At 38.8% G+C, this 27,422-nt stretch overlaps 1 protein-coding gene and 1 long non-coding RNA gene across 5 annotated transcripts in view; one reads left to right on the top strand and one right to left on the bottom strand.

Moving 5' to 3' along the window:
* The window catches only part of ARHGAP24 (Rho GTPase activating protein 24), a 476,741-nt gene that overhangs the window by 179,806 nt on the left and 269,513 nt on the right, over window positions 1-27,422 (top strand). The gene's annotated exons all lie outside the window — the stretch shown is intronic.
* LOC125138238 (uncharacterized) lies at window positions 10,985-20,592 on the bottom strand. Its single transcript, XR_007137608.1, has 3 exons — window positions 20,490-20,592; window positions 13,525-13,636; window positions 10,985-11,369 (listed from the first exon to the last, which is right to left on the bottom strand). It is a non-coding gene; the product is annotated as an uncharacterized LOC125138238 (long non-coding RNA).

Genomic DNA, 27,422 nt, shown 5'->3' with positions numbered 1-27,422 from the left:
CCTGCACCACAGCCACAGCGATGCCAGATCGAGCCCACATCCTCATGGATGCTAGTGGGGCTCATGACCACTGAGCCCCAATGAAATCCCTGCCTGTGATATTTGTAGTTGATGAGACCAGCCTTCCACCAATGGCAGACGTCATCGGCGATGACGTGGAGGCTGGGGAGTTACTGCTGTTATTTAAGGCCTCAATAGTGAGTCTGAAGTGTGCACTTTGCTCCACTTGACATGATGTCGAGCTTCCCTTAGCTTGTGGCTCACTTCGTTTGAGGAAGCAAAGCTGCCTCAGTGTTTGAATATGCGCCTAGTGTTTACACACTCCTCTCCACCTGTGGTCCTCGCCCAACATGGTTAGAGCCAATGCTATTCACACAGAATTATGTTTGCTTTGAAATGTGTATCTGACTCCCACTCAGAACCTCTGCATCTGTGGTGATACCTTGCACAGAGTCCCCATGTTGTGGCCCTACCTCCCTCTGTTAGGCAAGAGCTGCCTAGAAGACTCCAAAATTAGAATGCAGAAGTAATGCAAAGAGATTCCTAAGTTGCAAATAATTGATAATGATTCTAAAATCGATGGTAAGTTTTCTTTGCATAATTTGATTGATATGGCAGTTATCATAGCAGCCTTGAACAGAATGCTCTTGTGAACAAGATAATTTATCTCACTGAGTCTGTTTTTGCATAAATATCTTAAAATGAAAGGCATAATAAATCTGTCCAGAGCATGCACACAGTGGGCTGCCAAACCTGCCACCTGTTTAATGAACCCTTCTGTCTTCAAGAAAAAGCCGCATCAAGTTAGTGCTGACATTTTACTTTGCTGCTGCCTTTCGTGTTCCAGGAACTCTGAGATCATCTTGCAAAATCCTCTAAAAGGGGTAACACTGGTTTTTTTTAATGATTTTTATTTTTTCCATTATAGTTGGTTTACAGTGTTCTGTCAATTTTCTACTGTACAACAAAGTGACCCAGTCACACACACACATACACATGCGTCTTTTTCTCACATTATCCTCCATCATGCTCCATCACAAGTGACTAGGTATAGTTCTCAGTGCTATACTGGGAGTGTAAATTTGTACAAGCACTATGGAAAACAATATGGAGGTACCTCAGAAAACTAAATACAGAACTACCATAAGACCCAGCAATCCCATCTATCTGGACGAAATTTTCCTTGAAAAAGACACATGCACCCGCATGTTCATTGCAGCACTATTCACAGTAGCCAAGACATGGAAACAACTTAAATGTCCATCGACAGATGAATGGATTAAGAAGATGTGATATATATACACAATGGAATACTACTCAGCCATAAAAAAGAACAAAATAAATAGAGCAACACTGATTTTTTCATTAGAATTCAGCACCAACTATAAAACAAGCTCCCCCACATTTTTATTTTCATCTACAGCTTGATCGAGACTTGGGGTTGGGGAATTAGGGGCAGAGTTAAGGGTGATGTGTGGAAAAATCAGAACTCCAGTGAGTGTGAAGAGAGCAACAGGGAGTCAAGAATTCTAAGTGTTTGTCTTGTTTCTCCTGCTCTTATCTGGTGATCTTTTGGCTCCTGAGGATCCGCTGTTGAATGGATGGTGCGTGTCCTGGGTCTGGAGCTGGGAAATGAGGGGCAGAGTTGTGAGGAAGATGAGACAGTGCCGTTGCCCGGAAAGAGGTTGACAGCAAACTTGCCTACTTTAGAACTCAAACACGTCATCATGTTCCCCAAACGTACTACCCTTTGATTCTTGAAAAGGGGTAGTTGTTTGGAAGTATAATAGCCTGTTGAGGAAAGGAGTCCCATATGTCTATTCCAGTGTCCTTAAAAGACACAGATGCTCACCCTCTTGAAAAAAGGGCAGTACATGGAGGAAACAAACATGGCAGCTGCCTTGAGGAGGCTGAAAGGGAGGCCCAGCCACACAGGGCAGAAGGGCCCTTCCTGGGGCAGAGCAGAACACTCAGGCCGGGGGATAATGGTGATTTTGTGCAGGCTTTGTATGCCAAGCAGCTTTTTACACCCTGAGCAGCATGACTAACCTTTGAATCCAGAGCTTTGATTATATAAAGTCATTAGCAAAAGACACACGTGTGGATCATTGCTTTTCCTTCTGCTCTGGTCTTTTCTCTTTAATTTCCTCACACCACCTTAATGAGTTTTTAATCCTCCATTTTTATGTGGGCCTGTTTATACACAGAGATTTATCTTGTACTCCTGACCTTGGTGGAAGGTCTGTGTTTTACATGCGCATTTGAGGGGTGGAGGAGATTCAAGTTGGCCACCCACCCTACTTAGGCACACAGCCTTTACCTCCCTGCTGTCCCTTCGGGTGACAGCCAGGGAACAATGGGCTTAATTAACCTATTTCACATTCAGAAGGTATTTTCCAGCTAGCCTTTGGACCTGGCAGGCCATTAAGGATGCATCCATTCCTGCTGCTGCTGTTGACGGAGAAGGGAGTTTTTAACCATGAATTGTTGTGAGTCCCCTGATAACATTTCAAGGGTAAAACCCCTTTGATCTTCTCATATCTTTTAATAGTGATCCCTCAAAAGGAATTAAGCCCAGGTTTTCTATCAAGGGATGCTGTGGGTGCACATAGTCTGTTTCGGTCCAGGATTCATGTTTTATCAACCATCAGCAAAACAAACCTGAGCCAATCATGGGTTGGTATTATGTACCATTTTTCAATTTTGTAGGCTTTTTTTTTTTTTTTACCAAATTATTTCAAAGGGGTTATTTTCATGTGAAAAGCAGTATCAAGGTTCAGCATATTCAGCAAGAGGTCTGGGTCTAGTGCCCAAATTTGTTTTTATTTATAATATTGTCTAGAAGAATTTAAAAGAGGTATATAATAAAAGGCACAAACAAAACATTAAAACAAGAGCCAAATAATAAAGGCACTTGGAGGGGTACAATTAATACCTGAAAGCTGAGGCCTATTTAGACTGTAAATAGGGTTGCAAAGGCCTGTGAATCTCTCGGACTATAAACTCGGTGTTAAATAAAAGGTCACTACATTTTTGTATAATTCATATTAATCCTATTTTCAAATTCCTATTCTGACTGATAATCAAAACATGATTCACACAATTCTTAGCTATTTTCAGATGTACAGTCAACTGAGACAGGATTTTTATTTCCCCTGCTTGTTTGCAGAAGGAGCACCATGTTCTAGGGGGTACATGGCACTACAGCATCTAGAGAGGGGACCAGACCCTGCTGGCATCTACTGCAGTGGAGTCATCCTCTCAGAGAAATCGCTGCTGCATACTTGGGTCTGCGGCAATAATGTCCTGTGTCTTCCTTGTCTCTGGTCCCAGTCCACGAATTTTTCCATCTTACTCACCTGCATATCAAATGCCCTTCGCTCCCAGCTTCACTCCCAGTGCCTTCCTTTGAGATACATGAAGACCCGCCTGTTCCTCCATGCTCTCCAAATCCCACCTATCCCCAGATCCTGCAGCATGCTGGGAGAGATGAGAAACCCTACCCCTTGCTTCCCAGACAAACTGACCTTGAGCCTAAGCTCAGGAATGTCACGACACAGGATCCTTTCTCTGAGAGCCTTTTCCATGTCTATCTCATTGCTCTTTCAGTTCTTTTCTCCCATCACAGGCCTAAGTTTGTATCCTTTTTAATCCAGTTGAAAGTGGAAATAGGGAGTAGCTAAAAGGGAATATCTTGGTTCTGCCTAATTGAATTTTCCATCATGGTCTTGGCCTGTAGCTTTTAAACGTTGCTACTTATTTGAAGTTTACCTTCTCTGCTTCTACTCCTCTGCAAGGAGATGGAAGAGTGGTGCTGCTGGCCCCAACGAGGGGGCTCAGGAAAAATGCAACATATCCGCATATGCCATCCGGGCATGGCGATCTCTCCAATACTGTGAATCTGGCGGACACGAGCAGGACCGGAGGACTGGCCTCTGCTTAAACAGTCCGGTTGACAAGAAACCACTGACATCCAATAGTTGCCCTTTCTGACCTTGGACAACTCTCACTAACATTTAAAATTTTTCTGTCTTTTATTACTGAAGTATACTTCCCTATGGATATGCCTCTTTTCCCCTCCATGCCTATCCAGGGCCCGGCATCTAATTAGCTGAAATTGAAAGGCAGTAAAATAAGGTTTTTAAAAAGCCCTGCCTACCACCCAATGCATAATCAACATTTCATTGAAAGCCACACTGCCAAGTAAACGGCACATTTGGAAAGTTATTGCTAAATTGAAACCAGTTAGTCATTGAGAGCCAAAAATGCATCAAAGAAGGTTCATGTAGCTTCTCGCACTTAGCCTTTGATGGTTTTTGACTGTGAGCTCTTGGGGATAAGGGCTATGGCTTCTCCATCCTGATGCATAGTGTCCTACTCCTAGTATGTACTTGCGCAGCATTTGAAATTTGTGAAATAAGAGTTGTTTTTACATGTTTCAGAGTAAACTGAGATTCAGAGAGATTAAGTGGCCAGCCCAGAGTCACACAGGTAGTAAGGGGCAGAGGTGGAATAAAACGGAAGTATTCTGAACCACGTGCATGGATAGCTCTCCCTGCCCTGTTGTTTGGATGGATGTAACAATACATACATACATACATCATGAGTTAGGATGTATACTTTGAGTATCATGAGATGTCCAAAGTTTAACAGTCCCCTCTAACAAGCATGAAAAAAAATCTCAGTGATAAGCCTTCCTCTTTATATTCATTTGATGCTTTTCTAAGGGTAAAGTGAAGAATAAATACTATAGGGAGGACTCTTAGTGCACATTTTTTATTTAAAGGATGGTTCTGGCATCCAAGAGTGTGTCTTGCATGAATATACCAGAGTTTTTACTTAAGAGTTACTTTGTAATTTTCTCTAAATGCAACAGACAGCCTTCAAATACTAGAAAAACTCCTATCATAATTTTAAGCCTTGAAACTAAAATGATGGCCTAACTCCTCCCAAATCTTGCTTTTCTGAGGATATCTGTTCCTTATTCTTTTATTAGACAATGAAATTTAATAAGAATATGTGTATTGTGCTGCAAGAAGCCGGCCACCCCAACTTACTCCAGCATGAGCAATTTGACAATCCTGTGACTCCAGCCTAATTTGAAGTTCCCAATGAGCAGAGATTTCTGGTTTTGTTTCGGATGCCAGTGATCTTTTTTCCATGTTCCTTCTTCCAAGAAGCACCACAAACCTAACCACATAATGAGCAGGATTTGGTACAATTAAACATGATATAAGCTCAAGAAAGCCTTTGCTAACTCGTATGACAGTCAGCTCTCCACCTCCCTCCCAGGGCTTTGTACCATTCAGAACAGTGGAGCCAGACGTGGCTGGTCAGTAGGAGATAGCAGCTTCATTGAGCTGTCTGAATGCATCTGGAAATCAAGCTCACCCCAGAGAGTACCCAGTTTTTCTAGGAAGGAGGCCAAAGAATTTATATGTATGAAACTTAAATGTAGTGATTTAGAAAAAAATCAGCGTATTCAAATCTTATGTGCAAAACAATAACAGGTAACTATTCTTACATGATCTTCATGGAAGGAACTGAACCATCCACATTTGGGAGAAGTTATAGATTGGCCTTGTGGGTATGTGTTTATTATTCATGCCTTTATTTCCGTCTTAGTGGTACTTTCAATTCAATCACACAAAGCTTTCTTGTAGAAGAATAGGGAAAACAAACTCAATATTGTAGCTAAGATTTATTGAGCACCTACTACGTGTTGGGTACTGTTCACAACAATTTATGTGGAGTATATATTTTAATCCTCAAAACACCCCTAGAATGTGGGTGGCACTGAAATTCTCATTTTATAGATGAGAAACAAAGTCAAGAGACTACCCGACTATTCAAATCAGTCTGTCCGATTCAAGTCTGGGCTCTTTACCACAAAGTTACACTCTGCTCTAAAAGAGGATCTATTGCAAGAAGCACCCTCCAAGCTGAGCTGGACCGTGTCCTCTAAGCACCAGTACTAGTTGTCCACTGTCACTGCATTAAAAACAAAAATGTCCAGAAATGTCACTTAGTTACAGATAGACAAATATCCCTGATTACTTATATTATGTGACTTTAAAATGAACCTAATAGAGTGCTCTCATTTGAAAATAGTAGGCTAATTTATAGTAGTACCAGAAAGCCTTAGAGTCTTACTCAAATGAGAATAGCAGCCTTGCCTCAGACTTAATGAGTTTTTACAAAGGATGAGGCAATGAGGCCTCATCCTATGAAGCTTATAGAATAAACTGAGAGAAATCAAAGGCTCTTCCAGCTCCAAAACCCTTCTCACATGGCCAGAATGCAGACCAAGCGTCATTGTTCTGGGAAACAGCAAAAAGAGATGCTGGAGGTGCTATGGAAATGCAGAATCATCAGTTCAAGCTCCCAGAAGCAAAACTCCAGAAGCCACCTTCAAGGATTGCAAAACTTCCTGGTTGCAGTTGAATAATCAAGAGGAAAATTTTGCTGACACCGAAACTGACAGAAATGATCTCTCTCCCTTCTCTGTCTGCTACATTTCAAGAAATGAGGGGAAATCATAGATTTTCATCCCTATGCTGATCTTTAGATTAGGATTCAAAGCTTGGATGAGCCAAACTGTGTACCCTTTACTTCCCAACTGCATTACTAATTCTCATCTCCCTCAATTTTGTCTGTGTATTAGAGGGGAATAAGGGAGAGAAAGAAAGGGAGGGGAGAGAGAGAGAGAGAGAGAGAGAGAAGCAGGAAGAGAGGGAAGGGTAAATAAGAAGCGATTAGTTTTGATAGTTTAAAAAATGACAGTTCTTACAGCTGTAACTGGGGGTTTGTTGACAAGGATGACAGGAGAAGGGACCTGCATTAGGTCCATTAGAAAACCCTTCATCTGAAATTTATGTTTGCACATGTTTACAAAAAGTCTCTCACATAATATAATGATGTGGAATGATGAAGTTCTATCCTTGTCCATGAAGGTAAAAACAAAACAAACAAACAAAACCCCCCTGCTCTTAAAAGCCTCATTTTATAGATGGATCTATAAAAAGACCTAGATCACTAGGTCTTTTGATTGCTCATTTAACTCTTAACTCATGCCTGCATAAAAAAAAAAAAAGCTGTTTGAGCTAATTTCATATTAAAGCATGGCTCCTGTTAGTACAGGTGCCGTGGTTCATTATGCAGTATTCTGAAGTTGTCACTTTGTAATATGCAAACATGTTACGTTTTAAAATAGGTTTTTTATTGTGATACAAACACATACCAACATCTACTCTCAACAAATGTCAAGGTGTACAGTACCGTATTGTTAGCTGGATGTACAGTGTTGTACAGTAGCTCTCTAGAACTTTTCATCTTTCATAGCGGAAACACTGTACCCATTAAACAGCAACTCCGCCTTTTCCCTCTTCCCAGCCCTGCAACCACATTCTGCTTCCTGCTTCTATGAGTCAGGCCATTCAAGATTCCTCATATAAGTGGGAGGATGCAGTATTTGTCCTTCTGTGGTTGGCTTATTTCACTTAGCATGATGTCCTCGAGGTTTATTCATAGGTCGAACCGTACGACGAGATTTCTTGTTTTTCAAGACTGAATAATATTCCTTTGTGCATCTAGATCACCTTGTCTTTATATATTTACCCATTGCTGGCATTGGGATTGTTTCTACCTCTTGGCTGTTGTATGTAATGCTGCAATGGGCGTGGAAGTGCAAGTGTCTCTTTGAGAAACTCTTTTCAGTTCTTTTGGACAAATACCAAAACGGAATTGTGGGATCATATGGTGGCTCTCTTTCTAACTTTTGAGAAACCTTTGTGCCATTTTCCATGGCGACTTTTCCATTTTCCATTCCCACCAACCGTGCCCGTATACAAAGCTTCTGGTTTCTCCACTTGCTTACCAACACTCGTTTCTCTTTGGTTTTGTTTTTTTAAATGATGATTATCCTGGAGTCCCCATCATGGCTCAGATTATGAACCCGACTAGTATCCATGAGAACGTGGGTTTGATCCTGCCTTGCTCAGGATCTGGCATTGCCGTGAGCTGTGGTGTAGTTCGCAGACACGGCTCAGATCCCACGTTGCTGTGGCTGTGGTGTAGGTTGCAGGTGCATTTGGGATCTGGTGTTGCTGTGGTTGTGGCGTAGGCCCCCGCTACAGCTCTGATTAGACCCCTAGCCTGGGAACTTCCATATGCCATGGATGGGACCCTAAAACGACAATAAATAAATAAATAAATAGCGACTATCCTACTAGGTGTGAGGTGATAGCTTCTTGCAGTTTTGATTTGTATTACCCTGATGGTTAGTGATAAAACATTACATTTCAACTTTAAAAAAATTAATTACATCCAGAGAACAAATCCCATGGTGATATCGTATCTCTATATCTCTGTTCTATGAAGTCATTCATTCTTCGACATGGGAAATGGTCTGTGCTCCTCGAAGTTGCCTCCTTGCTTTTGCTTCCTGTACTCTAGAAGGTTGAGAATCCCAGGTCTTATTTCTTTTTGTGCTACAGCTTATCCCTGTCTGCCCATACTGCTGTAATTTCTTTAAAAACTGTGTGGGCCTTCAGTGTATCATATTATAATTCATTTGATCGAACAAAAGCTCCACCCACATTTCTTTCTGAGCTAGATCCCTCTCTACCTTGAACTGAGAATCAGAGAGCTGAGTGACAATGCCCGAAGTTTCGTAGATTTTTTGTTTGGTTAATAGTCTACAAGGTATACGCTCTCTTAATTAGAAAAAAAGGGTCTGAGAATCATGCCCTTAAGATCCCAGATGCTCTGCTGGGCACACTGATAAAGTTTTCTGAGGTCCCAACAAAGGGTTGGGCTTACAACTACACTTTCGAAATACTTATGACTTGGCTGGTGCTGTTACGGATTTGATGTTTGCCCTGAGGCTTTTTTTTTTTTTTTAACTTTGTGATCTTTTGTTGCCTAAAGAAACTGGGGATTATGAAAACAGTTTTATTAGTAAGTTTTACCTTCTTTATAGTTTGTCTAAAGTCTTCTTTATGGTATTTTTAGCTTATCTTTTTTCAAACCATACGTTCATATGCAGATAAAACAGTTGCCACTTTTAATGTTCTGCCTGAAAATCTTAGTAAAATCCACTAGTTCGATAGCTTTATTTTTTTTATACCTTATCAGTAGTACAGTGTTGCTAAACACTCTGCCACTGTATAAGTAGGGTTATCTTTTCTCCAGCTTTCAATTTCCTCACTGTCCTTCGTGCCCCTCGCCCCTCCACAGATGTCTCTTTGAAACCCATCTGGCTTCTGTTAAAGATGATGCTACATAGTTTAGATTTTTGTTACAATAGCAGCTGAATTCCAGGTACCCCTTTATGCTTCTGTTATGTGTCACTGAATAGCAAATGATCCCAAAATTTAGAGGCTTAAGACCTTTTTACTGCATCTAATGATTTTCTGGGTCAGAAATGTGGACAGTTTGGCTGAACAATTCTTTTGCTCCATTATTAGCAACTGAAGTCACTTGGGGGTATTCACTGGTGGCTGGGCTGTTCTGGAAGGATCGAGACAGCTTCACTCACGTGTCTGGCATGTAGGTGCAGACAGAGGGGCTCAGTCATGGTTGTTGATTGGAGCATCTACATGTGAGCTCTCTAGCATAGTTATCTTTGGATACCTGGAAGATTTTTATAGAGGATCGAGGCTTCCAAAGAATGTCCTGGTGGACAGTGCTTATGGATTCAAAACAGTCACAGAGCACACTTATACGTAGGGAAAGGTCAGATGCTTCATCTCTTGATGGGAACAGTGTCAATGAATTTGTACGTATATTATTACACCATGTGGTGGTATAAGTGGTAATAATGTGTCAGTAAAGAATAAAGGAAATGGAGCAAATATCTATTAGAGGAAAAGGCACTATTAGATTATAATCTGAAAATTTATTCAATTCGGTGTGTGAGTGAATATGCTCGGTTATCAAACCTCATCTGGGTAACAAGTATACACAAATTTAGGAACTTTACTCATAGTCTTCCAGGGAAAGTGATGAACAAGATGCATTACCAAGAAAACTGAGCTCCTGGTGACAGCTTGTATAGATACGACTTTTAATGAAAGCTCCCAAATTAACTTCTAGGGAGGTACAGTATCGGAAATGTTGCTTGGAACGTCTTGCAAAAGTACTGGCAGCCTGTAGAGCTGTGTGTGTGAGAAAGCTGCCCTCTCAGGCTCCTCTTTGTGAAGAGTCCTCTGGCTACATTAAACAAGTTGTGAAGCCTGGTTTGCTTATTGAAAAAGAAAGCCTAACTTTGAAATCCAAATATCCTTGTGAAACCTGAACAACCATCTCTTCCCTGGCATCCTAAATTATAAAGCTTCACCCAGCAGGGAGGGCGGGGGTGCTTTAAAAGAGGATAGTATTTTTACCAAAGTTATTACATTACATCCGTCAATTAGTCTTCTCTGCTTTAGACATTTGGCCAACAGTAATGGGCAGTGCAACTGTTTTCCGAGAGAATTTTACTGGAAAGTTGATAAAAAGAGCCCTTGCCCAATGTAGAAATTTTCCATGAACATTTCCGCATCTCTGCCAAGTGTTGCCCCCCCCCCCCACCTTGTCAGTGTAGAGATGGGACTGAGGGAAAGGAACAAACGTTTATAAACTTCTGGAAAAAGTTCCCAAATACTTTTTTTTTTTTGCTTTTTAGGGTCATACCCACAGCATATGAAAGTTCCCAGACCAAGGGTCAGATCGGAGCTATAGCTAGCAGCCTACACCACAGCGACAGCAATGCCAGATCTGAGGCAAATCTGAGACCTACACCACAGCTCCAGGCAATGCCAGGTCCTTAACCCATTGAGTGAGGCCAGGGATCAAACCAGCATCCTCATGAATACTAGTTGGGTCCTTAACCTGTTGGGCCACAATGGGAACTCCCCAAATTCCAATTAGGTAGATAGATGATAGGTGCATAGATAGATAATTTTTTACATGTTTTATTGTAGTTTATTTAAAATGTGCCAATTTCTGCTGTACAGTTCTGCTGTAACTTTTCTTAAAAATTTTGTTTAGGGAGAAAGCAGTAGGCAGAAGTTTGAATTTTGCAGAGAAATTATTCATTTGGTAAACAAATTGGTGCAATACTTGATTTACTTATGCATAGCATTTGGTTTTCTTTAAGTTCTGGAAAACTGTGGGTTTACTCAAACAGGAGAGAATCACTGGCGTTAATGTAGGAGGGACTCAGAGATCAACGGGATGATGCTAGAAGAACAGGGGATCTGGAATCTTGGCAGCACACATCAGAACCTCACCCATTCTATTGCCGGCCGAACATAAGCTCCGGTGGAACTAGAGTTCTATCTGTCTTCTTCACCACAGTGTGCCAGGCACCTGGAGCAGTACAACTGCTGTTTGAATAAAAGTTTTAGTAGTGTTATTGAAGATTATAGTACTATGTGGTGTTGATTTTTGTAATCTGTAAAGGACTGTTTGGATACGTGGTGAAAAAGTCTTCTTGGCCTTAAACTGTATCTATCTCTCCCATTCTCTTTCTCCCACTCTCAGTGTGTGTGTGTTACATAATAAATATGTACATGCATAAATACCTTTACATAGATGCATATATATGTATGTATATATATATATATATATATATATACACACACACACACATATATATATAATTTTTCATTTTTCACTTTAGCTTTCAGGTTACAGAGAAAGAACATATTAGACAAGTATATGTAAAGAGTTAGAGAATTTTCTTTCCTTTCCTAATTATGTAGATTCATCCTTTGTCTCAATGTCGTTATTCTGTTATGATTCTTGTCTTAAATAAGTCTCTCATGTAATGAATTAGGCCCAAACATCGTACATGGAGTGGTCATGTTTTGTACAAGGTATTAAAAGTAAGTAACTAAGTACAAAGCCAGTGATTGGCTCAGGAAAAAAGAAATTAATGTAAAGGTTAAATGGTATGCCTAATACCTCAAAGCATATTTTAAGCCACATCTATAGGTTTTTATTTGGGATTTTGGCAGGAGACTCTAAACCCTCAGATATCATCTCCATTTTAAGCTCTTCATGTGATATATGTATTTTTGGCTTATTTTGTACTTCCCACAGTGAAAAATAAAACACTATTTTTGTTCCTGCATTTATCTATCTCTAAGTTAAAAAAAAAATGATAGCGGTATAAGACTGCTGATTCTCTGCCACCCCCCAAAGACCATGACTCATGGTCTCTCCTAAGCCGCGGGGACACATAGTGGAGACAGAGTTTGTCTTCACCTAAGATGTTTGTCTATAACATGGGCGTGGGGAGGGTGTAACTATTTATGATTCATCTATCCACTTGCAAGAGGCTAAAAACTGAAACATACCTTAGCATAATCAGAATGCCCAATCATACCATAGATGGGAAAAAATCAAATTCTTATCTGAAATATCTCTTTGTAAACTGGCAATCTTCTATTCTATTTTGAACTAAAACCCCCATTAGCATAGCAAGTATGGTTATTAGTGAAGGATTTGTGGTCTAGGTGATTATCACTGACCCTGAAATATTGAAATTAACATGTTTAAATTCTGAAGCTAAGTAAATAACACCTAAATCATTTGATGGTCTCTAACAGCAGGACGTCAAATAGATTAGAGATGAATGTCTTCAGTTAACTGCTATTAGTTATACTCATTAGAGTAAACCCATTTAATTTCCTCTTAATCAGTTGTATTCGAAAGAGGGCAGATTAATGGGTGTAATATATTATGAAATATTTGCTAGTCTGTACCCTCCACCCCAACACATATGGCACTCAAAAGCATATGCAGTTCCATTGAGGAAATAGACTGATGAAGTGTAGCTTGAATTTATCTTCCTGAAGGAAGCATATTGACAAAGTTACAAGTAATTTAAGGCAACCAGAGGACTTGAGAGTCTCTTCCTCCTCTATGTTCAGCCCCACACAGCTAAAAGAGGCGATGTAGCCTTTTGGAAAGACTAACATTGCCAGATATTAGGATGGTTATAATTTTTCAGGATGTGTGAATTACGTTGAGAGTTATGGATCTCATTTGAGGCCCAACAACTGTTTATTTTTATTGAATATGGGTGCTAAAGTGGTTTATTTTAAAGTTCCATAAAGAGAATACATATTGAATATATTCTTTTTTCTGCTGCATCATCAGTTTTTACTAGAGTCTAGAATTCAAGTTGATGAATTATAGGAATAAATACATATATACAATATTTTTACCACTCAAATAAGGAAAAGTGGATGTATATTCAAAAAATAGCAACCCTGGTTAGAACCCAGTAAGCTGAATGATTTATGCAAGTCATTTCAGATTCATGGTTTGTTTCCTTTCCTTTGCTAACATGTTTCCATTTCCAGTTTTAATGCCTGCAGTGGTTTTGTGTTATTTTAAGTATCCTTTTATACATTTTAAAATTTTGCACTAAATGGCAGTTTAGTTTTTTCGAAAGGGTTCACTGACATCACACAAGCACTTCATTGCTCTAGCAAATTCTTTCAACTGAACTCACAACTGAATTGTACTCACTGTGAATAAAAGTACCCAGCCAATCATCCTCATGGCTAAGGCAGGAGCTTCTCTGTCAGTGGGGCAGAATCAGGAGTTGTCCAAGTCCCTTGTTGACTTACATAAAATGATGCTGTGCAGAAATGATGAGAAAAACAGAACATTCATCAAGTTGCTAGGGACCCCCCTTGTCCTGCCAATGGAAAAAGAAGCAGTGAAAGGGAGGAGTGATGCCAAAATGATTTTCCCAGGAGGGTATATTTAGAGTGCAGTTTTGATGTAGTCTAGTATGATAAATATCAATGGGTAATGAATTTGCTACAGTTGAAAGCATAAGAAAAGTCCCGTTTGAGCTGTAGAAGATCAGTGGAAGATAGATAAATCAAGATCAGTTAGTGAGGAAAGGGTCTGAAAGTTTCAAGTGGTTTTCCAACTCAGTTAATCAACTGCCATGCATTTGTGCTATTAACAAACATTGATTTACTATTACATAGAGTGAACTACTTTGTCCTTAGCATTAGGCTACATGCTGAAAGAAGTTATGTAGAATAATATCACCCTGCTCTACTCAAGGAGCTTAAATACCTAGTTGCGTGCAGAAAAACAACAACAACAACAACAACAACAAAAACACATGCATACCACTAGTGAAGATGACTTAGATAACAACACACTGCTATGGCAATAAGCTCAGTTGTATAATCAATAGCAGATAAGATAGTATAATTATGTTCCTATGTTCTAGCAGAGAAGTTAACACATTAGGTAAAATGGGTATCAACTAGGTTTAGTTTCTGAGGAAAGGAATGTGAGGAAGATAGAATTTGAGCTTCAAGACTGAGTCAAATGTTGAAAATGAAAGACGAGGGGAAGATCCTGTATCCCAGGCTGAGTGAAGAGCAGGAATGAGGCACAGGGATGGGCTTGGAGATGCTCGAGGTGCGGGTGGAGGAGGTAGAGGCAAGCAGAAAAGGGAAGAGTTCCTTGACTGGAGGTGATGATAGATGTTGCAGAGAAATTAAAATTAAAGTTGGGAGAGCCCAACTTGCAAACACTGCAAAACTTGATAGAAATGTTGAGTTGTTTTTTGTTTTTTGTTTTTGCTTTGTTTTGTTTTATTGGAGCAAAGTTGTGTTAGTTTCAGGTGTACAGCAAAATGAATCAGATATATATCCATGTATATCCATATATAGATATCTGTATATATATATGCATATATCATCCATTATTTTTCAAATAGGCCACCACAGAGTCTTGAGTCGATTTCCCAGCGCTATACAGGAGGTGTTTGTTACTTATGGATATATATACAGTAGTGTGTGTATGTTAATCCAAACCCCCTAATTTATTCCCCCCCCCCCATGTTTCCCTTTTGGTAACCATAGTTTGGTTTTGAAATTTTTATTTTGATTTTTTTAAAATTTATTTTTTATTGTTATTTCCCCTAACACACTTTTTTTTTTCCCCACTGTACAGCATGGGGGCCCAGTTAGACATAAATGTATACGTAATTTTTCCCCCATTGTCGTGCTGCGTTGGAAGTGTCTAGACATAGTTCTCAGTGCTACACAGCAGGATCTCCTTGTAAGTCCATTCCATGAGCAATAGTCTGCATCCATTGACCCCAAGCTCCCGATCCCTCCCGCTCCCTCCCCCTCCCCCTGGGCAACCACAAGTCTATTCTCCAAGTCTGTGATTTTCTTTTCTGTGGAAAGGTTCATTTGTGCCATATATTAGATTCCAGATATGAGTGATATCATATGGTATCTGTCTTTCTCTTTCTGACTTACTTCACTCAGGATGAGAGTCTCTAGTTCCATCCGTGTTGCTGCAAATGGCATTTTTTTGTCCTTTTTAAATGGCTGAGTGGTATTCCATTGTATATATGTCCCACATCTTCTTTATCCATTCCTCTGTTGATGGACATTTAGGTTGCTTCCATGTTTTGAAATTTTTGAGTCTGTTTCTGTTTTGTGAATAAGTTCTTTTGTATCATGTTTTATTAGAGTCCCATAGTAGTGATCTCGCAGGATATTTGTCTTGATCAGTCTGATTTACTTCACTTAGTATGATACTCTCTAGGTCCATGTATGTTGTCTTTTTTTGTTTTATTCTTAATGTTTACATCTCAGTGTATTTTCTTAGTCACACAAATACCATTATCTGTAAAGCGTGATTAGGTAAGAGGTATGAGTTTGAGGAGAGTGTGGGTAAGGAACAGAAATGTGGGAAGGGAAGCTGGCCAGCAGTGTGTACATAATCAAGGGCTCCCTCAAACTCCATTAAGGTTCTGTCCCTTGTGACCATTTTAAATAAAGCTCAATTATTTCAGGTAAAAAGATGTTTCAAAGCCTTTGTCAGTTTGGAACTAGGATTCTTACCAGAGAATATTTGTATTTAATCATTCGTTGAATTGATGGACACACAGTCAGTTGGGAGGCCATGTAAGAAGCTATTATAGCAGCATAGCTGTAGAAGATAGAAAAGTAGGCAGATTGCAGAAATTTTTCTGAGGGACAGATAATTAACAAAATTTTGTGGGATTAATTGAATGTTAAATGTCTCAATATGTGTGAGGTGCTATAAATTATACTGGAACATGACACTTCTCTATGTAATATCCTTCCTAGTGTCATAGGCTCAAAGTTACAACACTCAACACAGTAGAGGTGTCTTAGTCTGCTGGGGCTGCCATAACAAAATACCATGGACTGGGTGGTTTCAACAACAGACATTTATTTTCTCGCAGTTCCAGAGGCTGGAAGTCTGAGATCGGGTTTCCAGCACGGTCAGGTTCTGCTGTGTTGTCCCCGCCGGCACTAATTTCATCAGACCAGGGCCCCATCCTCTTGATGTAATGACCTCTCAAAAGCCTCATCCCCAGATACCTTCCAACTGGTGTTTAGGATTCAAGTGTGAATTTTGAGGGGACACAAATATCCAATCCATAATAAGTGGATATTTGGGGGTTGCCTCCCCTCATTCCTACCCTATCCATTCCTTGCTTTATTCCTTTCTCACTGACCTTTTGCTTGGTCTGGAGAAGGGTTTAAAGCAGAGACTAGGACAAAATATGCCATCTTATTCTGAACACTTTCTTGTTAATTCTCCATCTAGATAGGCAGAAGGGAATCACCCTGACAAGTTTTTATTACAAATTTTACTTTTCCAAGAAGCATGTCTTGACTTCCCTATTTAATACTGTAACCTGACATGCTCCCTACCCCCCAGCAACTCCTCACCTCTGCTTATGTTGCTCTATTTTTTTCTCCATAATCTTCTAAGATACTACACAGTGAACTAATATATTGTTTACTCTCTGTCTCTCATCATTAAATTCAAAATTCAGTTGGACAGAGAGATCTTTATTTTGTTTGCTGATCCAGCCAAAGTACCTAGGATACTGTCTGGCCTTTAGTAGGCAATATGTTATATTACTGAATGAATATGTATTACTGAATGAATGAGTGAATGGACAACTACTGAATTAGCTAGATGGAAAGGATGTATTTATCTATTGATAATTAATTTCAGGAAAACACTGTGTTGTACAAACTGAATTAAGATTTCAAAACTCAGACCTAGTGATGCTTTTTACTTTCCAAAAGAGGTCATACGGTTGAATCAGGAAGAAATGGGACAATTTTGGATGTATTTTGAAGGTAGAGCCAACAGGAGTTGCTCATGCCCTAGGTATGGGTATGAAAGAGGGAAGTCAGCGGGAAGGTCAAGAATTTTGGCTGAACAACCTAAAGGGCAAAAGTGATGCCCCTGAAATGGGAAGAATTACAGGGAGAGCAGATTTGTGGATGGTGGTGATGGGGGTTGGGTGATGCGGCGAGGCGCTCAGTCCTGGAAATGTTGAGTTCAAGATGTCTGTTAGGCACACATTCATTCAGGTGGAGATAGAGTGAGTACTTGAATATGTAAATATCAAATTAAGGATAAGGTCTGAACATCCAGCCTTAGTATTTCTATAAATTTACATGGATTCCATTGAAAATACTTGTATCACTGTGCATTTGAAATTTACTGATATCAGTAAACTATACCTGTGTGCTAATTTTAAGATATCACTGAGGAAAGAAAATAGAAAATCACTCTCATTGTTTTTGAAATGGACCCTATGTGAGCATTTTCCTTTTACAGTCTCTCTTCCAGTGGGCAAAAGAAACATGACATATTCCCCCCTGAGTATTCCAAACTGTTCTATTTTTATGCAGATATAATTGCAACATTTATTTCTTGAGAGGTTTTTTTTTCCCCCTGGAAGTTAATCAGTTTGATCTTGAAGAGGAAGAAATATTTCATCGTAAGAAATAAAGTGAAAATCTTTGGGATATTTTATTAGTCTGTCACTACTGTTATAGGAGTCTTAAAGAAAAGTTTTGTAGAAAGAGGTACTAAGGTACCATTTCTGTTATCTCTGCCTCCATCATGCTTAAATTTCTTCTCATATACTAGCCTTGAAACTCCGTTTATCTTCATGACCACCTTGTCTGTCTGTTGTACTCATTGCCCAATAGCCACTAGCTACTTTTTTGTTTTTTTCTTTGCATCTTCCAGAAGTTGTACTTTTTGCAAGGCTTCATCCTACTATAAAATGAATAACATCCATAAATCAAAAATGTGGAGGAGCTGTCATAAATGGAAAAGTCTGTCCTTGTATTTCATGTCTTATCAGATCAGATTTTAGTCCATTGCAATTTTCTCTTAAGATTGAGAGTTTCTTGGGTGGTCCTGACAGGTGTTTGGGAAACTTGTAAACTCTCACATTAGCACAAACTATAGAGTTATTGACTTCAAGATGCACATAGGGACATGTACACACAGATGTGTATTACATGTACATGTATAATAAAATAGGGCTCCAGCTGACCGAAAACATGTGGTAAGTGGATTTAGTAAGACTTTTTTTTGAAAGCTGATCACCCAAACCATCTGTAGTGTGGTCAGATCACACTTCCTTCGTGTCTCGTCTGAGAGAACAAAATAACCAGAAATTTGGACCTACTTCCTTAGTCTAAAGAAGGCTATCATTCAAAAGTCCCTCAGTCCCATGGTACATATTTCTCCTTCTGAAAGGTTATTTCATCTCTACCTAAGTCCAGTCAGCCTGTGAATATATGTCTCTCTCTGTTTTCTTCCCCCCTCTGGTTATAACATGTATGTGCATAGAACGTGCACACCCATGTATAGTAAAGCCTCTCTCTTTGTGACTCTGTGATGTATGAGGATGTAGATAAGCTGTGAGGAGGAACTTAAAAAGGGAAGTATGATTTTGTATTTTGGTGAAAAGGCAGCATGAAAGAGAGAAGTGAAACGCTTTTTAACATCCACTTTTCTTTTTTTGGCTCAGAGATACAGATGTACATTATATTTGCGCAAATGTAGTTTTCTTAGAATAATGCACATATTAAAATGATTGTTTAGGAGTTCCCGTCGTGGCGCAGTGGTTAACGAATCTGACTAGGAACCATGAGGTTGCGGGTTTGGTCCCTGTCCTTGCTCAGTGGGTTAAGGATCCGGCGTTGCCGTGAGCTGTGGTGTAGGTTGCAGATGCAGCTCGGATCCCGAGTTGCTGTGGCTCTGGTGTAGGCTGGCGGCTACAGCTCCGATTCGACCCCTAGCCTGAGAACCTGCATATGCCGCGGGAGCGGCCCAAAGAAATAGCAAAAAGACCAAAAAAATAAAAAATAAAATAAAATTATTATTTAAATCTATCTCTTAGCAGCATAGTAAATTGATGTCAAACTTACTAATAATTAATAATTTATTGATAACTTTTTAAATGATACATATTTCTTAAATATATTTTAACTGAAATCTTAGAAGTTTCTATTGTGGTTCAGTGGGTTAAGAACCTGACACTGTCTCTGTGAGGATTCAGGTTCAATCCCTGGCCTCACGCAGTGGGTTAAGGATCCAGCATTGCTACTGGCTGTGGTGTAGGCCTCAGCTACAGCTCCAATTTGACCCCTAGCCCAGGAACTTCTATATACCACAGGTACAGCCATAAGAAGAAAACAAACAAACAAACAACAAAAAAAACCTCTTTACTATCTATTCACATGTTAGCATTTTTATGGATTTTTAAAATATTATAGAAAAAGATATATTTTAAGACATAAAAATAATCAGTCAATTTTGTAATTTTTTTCCTACACAAATTGTCAGTGAGTTATTCAAGGAAATGAAAAAGCAAGAATACAAATGTTTACTTCTCATTTTGTTTGCCTTGGGGGTTTGTGAGTTTTGATGTACTGTAATTGAGGTTGTTTTCAGAATACATGATAGCATTCAAGATTAAGTTTATGTTTAATTTATAGCATCGTTTCTACACAGTTTAAACATTTAAACTCAGCTTTCATTTTTGTGGAAATGTAGATGATGCTTACTTTGATGTGACTTTGGTTTGTGTATTTGTGTCTTGAAGTTCAAGAAACTCACACCCAGCTTCTTTGACACCTTGTGAGTAAACATATGGAAAAATTTAACTTCATGGAGGTTCTACTTGAAGCCTACACTTTGGGTCTGAAAAGAGCAAGATGTGTTCAGTATTATGATGGAGACCCTTTGCTCTGTGTAAGGCAGAAGTGTAGGTCGGAAGCATCCAGTAAGAGCATCACAGAGACCTCATGAAAGGCAAAGTCACATGTGCAAGATAATAGAAAAGAGAAACCTGAGTATTGACAGGAGATGGGAGAAAAATGAAGGAAAAAACACATTGAAGATCTAACAGTGATTATGGATGAGACAATGAGTCGCTGACAAAAATGAAGCTGGGAAAGAGGAAATTTCACTTGTCGTTTATGTTAAAAACAGATCCTATCAAGGCATTACTCTGTTTCACTAATAAAAATGAAAGTTGCCTGGTCACCAAGAGCCTGTGTTATGTAAGGAATTCATTCACATGCCAGTTAATTAATTCATTCATTTGTTCATTCATTCATTTCCTCATTCCGCATATATTTTTGAGTACTTACCATCTGAAAGACACTGCTGTTTTCTCTGTGTGGAGTGTGATAGATATTGCGGAAAGGCTTGCAAAAGTGCATCATGCTCATAACTCTCATCTTTGAGCATGTTACTTTAGATGAGAATAAAGAGTGAAACAGGAACTGGGTATTCTTAGCAGGAGAAATTCACAGGGTTGTTTCCTGGGGCATGGGGTAGGTCAGTCTGACTGGATTGATGTGTGGGAAAGTTACCACACACCAAGATGCTCTGTGTCGATGGGGTGAGATTGCAGGTGCACCTGAACACCAGGATAAAGATGAAGTGCTGTTTTCAGTCGGCTGGACTGGCAATGGTGGGAAGCCCTCTAACCCCCCAGAGCATCAATGACACTGAAATTTTTAAAAGCCAGGATGAATGAGGTATAATTTATATAAACCTATGTAATCACCACCACAATCAAGGTATAAAATTGTTACATAACCCCACAAAAATTTCCTCATGCCTCTTCATAATCTTCTCCTTCACCCTTAGCCCGTGGTAACGAACATGCTTTTTCCTGTTCCGATAGTTTTATCTTTTACAAATATAAATTTAACCTACAGTGTGTAGCCTTTGAACTTGGCTTTTTTTCATTAAACATAATGAATTTGAAATTCATCCATACCGTTCTATGTTTTCAGTAGTTCCTTCCTTTTTTAAAATTTTTATTTTATATTGGAGTATGATTGATTTACAATGTTGTGTTAGTTTCAAGTGTACAGCAGAGCGATTCAATCAAACATATATACATATCCATTCTTTTTCAGATTATTTTCCCATATAGGTTATTTCAGAATGCTGAGTAGAGTTCCCTCTGCTGCACAGTGGGTCTTTGTTAATTATCTATTTTATATAAAGTCGTGTGTATATGTTAATCCCATCCTCCTAGTTTATCCCTGCCCTCCACCTTTCCCCTTTGGTAACCATAAGTTTGTTTTCTATGACTGAGCCTGTTTCTGTTTTGTAAATGAGTTCACTTGCATGATTTTTTTAGATTCCACGTATGTGATGTCATATGATATTTGTCTTTGTGTGATTTACTCATTTAGTATGATAATCTCTAGATTCATCCATGTTGCTGCAAATGGCATTATTTTGTTCTTTTTTATGGCTGAGTAATATTCCATTGTATATATGTGTCACAACTTCTTTATCCACTCTTCTGTTGATGGACATTTAGGTTGCTTCCATGCCTTGGCTATTATAAATAGGGCTGCAGTGAGTGCATGTATCCTTTAAAATTATGGTTTTCTCAAGATAGAGGCCTAGAAGCGAGCATATGGTGGCTCTATTTTTGATTTTCTTAAGGAACTTCCATATTGTTTTCTGTAGTAGTTATAACAATTTACATTCCCACCAACAGTGTAGGAGGGTTTCCTTTTCTCCACACCCTCTCCATCATTTACTGTTTGTAGACGTTTTGATGGTGGCCCTTCTGACCAATGTGAGGTGATACCTCATTGTAGTTTTGATTTGCATTTCTCTCACAGTGATGTTGAGCATCTTTTCATGTGCTATTTGGCCATGTATGTCTACTTTGGAGAAATGTCTACTTATATCTTCTGCCCATTTTTTTTTACTTTTTCTTTTTTATATTAAACTGCATGAGTTGTCTGTATGTTTTGGAGATTAAGCCCTTGCAGATTACACTGATGCAGAAAAAGCTCCTTCCTTTTTATTGCTGAGTAGTATTTAACTGTATAGATGCACCATAGCTTGTTTATCCATTCACCTGCTGAAGGACATTGGGTTGTTTCCAGTTTGGGAGTGATTATGAGTAAATGCACTCTACATTTGCATACAAGTTTTTAATAATGCACTTATATGTCTTCTTCCTACCATTTAAGCTTCCAGTCTTTGAGTCAATAAAGCCATTTCTTCTTCAAGTTCAGGTTTTAAAAAATGCATGTGAGAATGTGTTAAATTAGTAGTATCAACCCCCTCATTTTTGACTTAAAATTTGTTGATGGCTATTTGAAAATGTTTATAAGATAAATGGAATGGAAGTCATAAGAAAAATAAGAGAAAATAGTACAGTGACAGGGGAAGTTGGGTAGTATTCAAACGTAACTTTTGCCAAATGGACCATCACAAAATGCTGAATGTATTGTCCATATTCTCTGCATAAAGCATTGTTTTGTGATCTGTAGAGGGGTTAAAAGTATGATACTCATTTCTTTATCTTCAATTATTTAAAAATATTTTAAAAAGTTAATTAATACCTGACACCATATTATACATATATTTATGTCTTCTCCTCATTACAAAGTAAACTCTACAGACAAGATATGCTTTCTGTTTTGTTATTTTGTATTTTTCTTCAGGTTTGCTTTTTTTTTTTTGTCTTTCTGCTATTTCTTGGGCCGCTCCCACGGCATATGGAGGTTCCCAGGCTAGGGGTCGAATCAGAGCTGTAGCCACTGGCCTACGCCAGAGCCACAGCAACGCAGGATCCGAGCCGCGTCTACAACCTACACCACAGCTCACGGCAACGCCGGATCGTTAACCCACTGAGCAAGGGCAGGGACCGAACCCACAACCTCATGGTTCCTAGTCGGATTCGTTAACCACTGCGCCACGACGGGAACTCCAGGTTTGCTTTTAAGCACAGTGTTTTTAACACCTAGAAAAATGTTTGGCATATATGGAGCTTAGTAAATATTTTTGAAGACATGAACAAAGATAAAATGTAGAAAAGTAATAAAGCATCGTAAGGTAATTTGATTGACCAAAGGGGGTGATCAGTAAGTATTCAAAGTTTAGGGTGTGTGGGCAGCTTTTAATAGACTACAGCTACTTAGGAAAAGTGGAGGAGAAATTTGATAAAGAGTTTTCTTTAGGAGTTCCCGTCGTGGCGCAGTGGTTAACGAATCCGACTAGGAACCATGAGGTTGCGGGTTTGGTCCCTGCCCTTGCTCAGTGGGTTAACGATCCGGCGTTGCCGTGAGCTGTGGTGTAGGTTGCAGACGCGGCTCAGATCCCGCGTTGCTGTGGCTCTGGCGTAGGCCAGTGGCTACAGCTCCGATTCAACCCCTAGCCTGGGAACCTCCATATGCCGCGGAAGCAGCCCAAAGAAATAGCAAAAAGACAAAAAATAAAAATAAAGAGTTTTCTTTATATTTTGTTGCTTCTTATGATGAATGTACCTATTCCTAACATTTAAATCATATTTAAATTAACATGAGGTCACATCACATGTAAAACATACAATTAGTTTATGCATCACTAAATAGAATTAAACAGTATAATTTAAACTATGATTTTTCATTGTCTATAAAATGTATTCCAGCTGAAGTATGTTAAATGAAAAAATTCTAATTATAAAATTAATGAAATGTGAGATTTTTGCCAAGTTTATTTTTCTTAATTTTAAATTTTTTTCTTGCTTTTTAGGGTCACACTCATGGCATATGGAGGTTCCCAGGCTAGGGGTCAAATCCCAGCTGCAGCCACCAGCCTGCACTACAGCCACAGCAACATCAGATCCAAGCTGCATCTGAGATCTATTCCACAGCTCACAGCAACGCTAGATCCTTAACCCATTAAGCAAGGCCAGGGATGGAACGCACAACCTCATGGTTACTAGTCGGATTTGTTTCTGTGCTACAATGGAAACCCCAAGATTTTTGCTAAGTTTAGGTAAGGTGATATATTTAAAAATCCTTTGTAAACTACAGAATGTTCCATAAATTATAGATACTATACTTTACCCCAAAATTCTTGACCCAAATTAACACAAAATTTAACAAAGAAAATGTATGAATATACATACAATGTGCAAGAAAGACATATATACATTTAGGTCAAATCATTACTGGAATTAATATGACATTTTTACTTGTGTGTATATAGAAATTCATGTGAAAAGTGGCCATATACTCTCTGAAAGCAACAACAGTGTAATCAGAACACCTCCGGAGTTAGCAAAATTTTAGACCTTTTTGACTGAGTTCGATTATCCAAGTATTTAAAGTCCAATATTTTTTAAAAATTAGCATTTTTTGTCTACTCACCATGTACAGGCGTTGTGGTAGGCTGTTAATAATACCAGACATCAATTGCTGGGGTTATAGATGGAGAGACAGAGGCACAGAGAAGGGCAGGAACTTGCCCAAGATTGTTCTAACAAGGAGCAGAGTTTATATGTAGACAAGGTCAGTCCGACTCCAGAACTCACACTCTTAGCGTCTGCTCATTGGCTTTTCACGTGGAGTGCTGTGCGTGAACAGTGGATAACAAGCTTGGATTCAGTACGGTGTGTATAGATGATGAGTGAGTAGACACTAATTTTTCTGAATGGATGAACAAAATACAGGATTTAGGGTGGGCGTGGTAGCTGTCTTCAAACACATTGAAAGCCAAGATTCATTATCAATCAAATGTTTGGCAGAGGCAGCAGAGATTCTCAAGTGTCAGGTTTTAGTTGGCTGTGAAGTAAATCTTGGAAAGGACCAGAAACTGTCACTAGGGAATGAACTTCCTCCAGGGGTAGTAAGTGCCTTTTTTTGGGAATTCCCTGGTGGCTTAGTGGGTTGAGGATCCTGCACTATCACTGCCGTGGCTCTGGTGGGTTTGATCCCTGGCCTGGGAATTTCTTCATGTTGCGTGGGTTGCAGCCAAAAAAATTTTGAAAAAGAGATAGTTAAGTGTGTTTTCACTGGAGTGTTCAGCAGAAGATAGATGAAGATAGAAGTGAGGTAGTTTGTAGGAGAATGAACTGAGTAACTTTAAAGTATTTTCCAACTCTAAGATTATGTGATGCATAGATATAAAATAAGTTTAGGAGGCAGGTTATCTATCAAATTTCTATTAGAAAAATTCTTTCTCTGATGTATTCCAAATCTGTCAAACACTGAATCTGTTGAATCACTGACCATATTTTAGAGACAACGTAATAAAATGTCTTTTCTTGATTATTAAGTAGAAATGGCTGAATACACTGTGAAATTTTCTAGTTAAAAATAAACGCTAACATAAAAGTTCACCCTGCTTATTAAAATTCACCTATCATAATGAGGAACTTCAGTAGAGAGTATACTTTTAATTTAACTTTTTTCCTGTGGCTAATAATTATTAATTTATTTTTAAAAATCTAGTGAGAACAGATTTTCACTAGACATGAAAATGTCTGAAACACATGCTCTTCAAAAAGATGTCTTTTTGAGATATATTAGGAGTGCCGCTTTTTTTTTCCTTTTTCTTTTTTCTTTCTTTTTTTTTTCCAAACCCATGACATGCAGTCATGTCAAGACAGAATCCTTAACCACTAGGCAACCAGGGAACTCCCGGGAGTACCTTTTTTGTTTGTATTTTTAAAATTTGAATTTCTTTCTTAATACCACTGCTATATATCCATGGAAGGAATTTTTTTTTTTTAACCAAAGTTTGTGGGTAATGAGAATACAGAAATGCAAATGGTTTGTTTGTGCTTTTTTATTTTCCTCACCAGAGAAATTTGCAACTCTTCCTTATGATTCCTGAGCTAGTATTTTATTTTGACTCTCTAAGAGATAACTGTTATCTCTTTAAATTTTATGTTCACCATGTCTAAAAAAATATTTCCAGGAGTTCCCTTCATGGCTCAGTGGTGAACGAATCTGACTAGGAGCCATGAGGTTGCAGTTCGATCCCTGGCTTCGCTCAGTGAGTTAAGGATCCGGCGTTGCTGTGAGCTGTGGTGTTGGTCGCAAACAAGGCTTGGATCCTGTGATGCTGTGGCTGTGGTGTAGGCTGACAGCTGTAGCTCAGATTTGACCCCTAGCCTGGGAACCTCCATGTGCCATGAGTGTGGTCCTAGAAAAGGCAAAAAGACCAAAAAAGAAAAAAATTTTCCAGTAAGATTCTTTTTTTTTCCTTTTGGCCATGCCCACTGCATGTGGAAGTTCCTGGGCCAGGGATCAAACCCAAACCACAGAAGGAACCCAGGCTGCTGAGCCACAAGAGGACTCCCTATGAGTTTCTTAATGGTTACAACAATCATAAAATACAACTAGATTTAAATTCAGATTTTAGATCCCCAGAAAGTACTAGATAAACACATCGGTGATAACAGTTATCCCTACAGGTTTCTATTTTTCATTAAAAATAGAAATAGATGAAAATAAGGTGTACCCTTTGGATATATGCACAGAATACAAGCTATATTTTCTTGAGGGAAAAGAAAAGCTAATGACCATTAGTAAACTTGGATAGTTTGGTATCTTATCCAAAAATTAGGCCACCAGCACCTCTGGAATAAGAATGAAATTGATTAAGTCAACCTGGAATGAAAGGAGACCAGCACGAGCACTGCACCCTGAGTTCTGACTATCTGATTTAGGCTGTTAATTAATTGTTAATTTTACATTTCTTTTTTTAGGAAAAAAAGGGAAATAGATTTTTTTTTCCTAATCTCCACCTGCCTGTTAGTAGGTGGCATCATGGTCTGAGTGAGCTAAGGAAATTGTCGTTTAGAGCTCTCAGTAGTTCCAGATCAGAGGCTTGCTGGTTTTCATTTCCTAATTTGCCAAAGAAAAACTCCTGGGAAGATGAATGTGAAAAGTCACACATGTATCAAGCAGGATCTTGCTCAGGCTACGTTTATTCTTCAACACATGATAAGTAACATTATATATGTATATCTGTGGTTACTTTTCAACATGTATTTTTCTCTTTATTACACTGTAAATATAAATGATGATAGATAACATTTACTGAGCTAAAACTCTGACCTGTACCCAATGAATCACCAAATTAGAGTTAGATGCAAAACAGTCTTAATTACGGCTACTCTTTACTGCTGCCTAACCACGTATCAGGTGCTGTGCTCAACACTTCATACACATAATTGTATTTAAATCTGTTAACAACCCTCTAGAAAAAGCTCTTTTTTAAAGATCCATTTTACAGTGAGGAAATAGAAGTACAGATATTTGTAATAA

This window comes from Phacochoerus africanus, chromosome 10 (assembly GCF_016906955.1).
Source record: "Phacochoerus africanus isolate WHEZ1 chromosome 10, ROS_Pafr_v1, whole genome shotgun sequence".
In the NCBI taxonomy this organism is placed as follows: Eukaryota; Metazoa; Chordata; class Mammalia; order Artiodactyla; family Suidae; genus Phacochoerus; species Phacochoerus africanus.
The sequence above is the reverse complement of the archived record's forward strand: the minus strand, read 5'-3'. Positions and strand labels throughout refer to the sequence as shown.